The 2,463-nt window shown below is 47.1% G+C and overlaps 1 pseudogene; it reads right to left on the reverse strand.

The window, feature by feature from the left end:
- Nucleotides 1-2,125: 2,125 nt before the first annotated feature.
- On the reverse strand, nucleotides 2,126-2,243 carry LOC126264092 (5S ribosomal RNA; annotated as a pseudogene).
- Nucleotides 2,244-2,463: the final 220 nt, after the last annotated feature.

A 2,463-nucleotide genomic window follows, 5' to 3' on the forward strand; every position in this document is an offset into this window, starting at 1 on the left:
TGATTTTAGTGTGTTTCGGACAATCGTCGCAGTACAGTTTCTTCAGCTATGATCTGAAAATTCCTTTCAAGTGCATGGTAGACGGTAATTCCTGTTCTGCAATATCTTAAGGTTCCTTCCCGTTCCATTCACATCTGAAGCACGGGAACAATGCTTAAATGCCCCTGGACGCCGTGTAACTCGTCTAATCTCGTCTTCAGTGGAGGAAGAGACAGTCTGGGTTAGATGTTACGCTTCAATTGTATAACAGGTTTGGAGCCGTAATACATCTTCAGATCCACATAACTATTAATGCGAAGCGAAGCCTATCAGTTGGGCTAGGAAGTTATCTACGAATCCTCACCCTGCTGACAAGCTCATATTCCGGTAATAGTTATGTGGCTCTGAAAATAACCTGTATTACACGTCTAAACCAGTTACCCAAATTAATTGTAACAGTACGTTGGTCACGGTTCAAAGTCACATCATGCATTCAATTATGTAATCTTGCCTTCTTCGCATCTGCGGGACCTACACGTAGGGGGCAGTAGTATATTCGTACGTTCCTCACCTAATAATGGTTCTTGAAACTTTGTGAGTAGGGTTCAAGAGAAATTTTGTGTTTACCTTCAAGAGTCTGCTAGTTAGCATTCCCGTGGCGCTCTTCCGTGAGTCAATAAAATATGTCCTGGCCACACTTTTTTACGTTTACGTGAGGACTCACCGTGTACATTACGTTAATATGGCTGCCACTGGTTTAGCCGAGGCAAGAATTTCCAGACTAATAGCTGCCCGTTGACAATGCTTTGAGTAGGGCGAAATTGCTAAGCGTAGTAGTTTGATCTGTAGTCAGTAGACGACTCGAGGTGATGTTGGGCTGTTTTTGGGGAAGGATACCAGACAGCGAGGTCATCGGTCTCATCGGATTAGGGAAGGACGGGGAAGGAAGTCGGCCGTGCCCTTTCACAGGAACCATCCCGGCATTAGCCTGGAACGATTTAGGGAAATCAGGGAAAACCTAAATCAGCACGGCCGGACGCGGGAGTGAACCGTCGTCCTCGCGAATGCGAGTCCAGTGGGTGTAACTGCTGATTTTCTTTTGATATGCTTATTTGTGCCGCGTTCTGTTCGCCTTAAGGTTTCAGTGTGAAACAATCAGTGTCGTATGCTAGCAAGCGGAACACTGCTGAATTGAATGTATAGGGAATGATCATAAAGTTTCCGTTTGAGGGCGTTGCTACAGTATATGTAATGTAAAGCAACTCCGATGCTGGTATACGTATAAGCATCCATATGTAGGCAAGGGACCAACATAGCATTCGTTTCTTCCCCACGTACGTGTTGTAAATGTTAAAACGTGAACTACGGCGACGCTGCTACCAAATGCTTCCAAAAAGAACCACCGGGTTGTTATTCTTTTCTTTGCTGTCGAAGGACAAACTACGGTAGACATTCACCGGAGAATGAAGAAAGTGTGGGGAGCAGCATGTCTGTCGAAAACCAGGGAACGGTGAAGTTGCGTGCTGGTCCACACACGCGTCTCCATATCGCAAACGTCGTAACGCAGACGTCTGGCCAATTGAAGTGGGAGTCACTCGAGCTCTGTGGTCATAATCAATCCTCATGTGAAGACCTAGAAGAGTCGGTAATTCCTGCCACACGAAGAAGTGCAGCAGGCAGGTCTTATTCAGGTAGGACACCGTGTTTTACCAAAAGGGCATCTTCAACTTGGTTTGTCGGTGGGATGATTATCTCATTGCTTAAGGTGGTTTTGCCTAACTGCCAGACTGATTAAGGACTGTACGGCCTTCGAACTGTTTAATCGCCCCTTATGTTTAAAAGTGTTTAAGATGAGTAACGTTTTCAGTAATAAACCGTACAGTTCGTGATCTGCTAACAATCACTGTTCTTAACTGAATCCGTCATTATCCACTTCCTCAAACTATCGCTCAGTCGTCAAGCCACGAGTGGCCTACCGGGACCATCCGACCGCCGTGTCATCCTCAGTGGATGATGGTGATAGGAAGGGCGTGTGGTCAGCACACCGCTCTCTCGGTCGTTATGGTGATATTCTTGACCGAAGCCACTGCTATTCGCTCGAATAGCTCCTCAATTGCCATCACGAAGTTGAGTGCACCCCGAAAAATGGCAACAGCGCACGGCGGCCTGGATGGTCACCCATCCAAGTGCCGACCACGCCCGACAGCGCTTAACTTCGATGATCTCATGGGAACCGGTGTAGCCACTGCGGCAAGGCCGTTGCCTCCTCAAACTATCAATGAATGAAATACACTCATATGCCAGAACATTATGCCCACTGTCCACCGCAACGTTGGATGCCGCCTGGTGGCGTTGCGGGCACGTGACACGGTAACAAAAGTATTAGGTCTACAATTTTGCTTCCATCGTTTTGCAATAGGCGGCAGTAGCGGCAAGTGGGGTTCGGGTGGTTAGTCATAGGTGTAATACAATAACCTTAGGCAT

This window comes from Schistocerca nitens, chromosome 6 (assembly GCF_023898315.1).
Source record: "Schistocerca nitens isolate TAMUIC-IGC-003100 chromosome 6, iqSchNite1.1, whole genome shotgun sequence".
NCBI lineage: Eukaryota > Metazoa > Arthropoda > Insecta > Orthoptera > Acrididae > Schistocerca > Schistocerca nitens.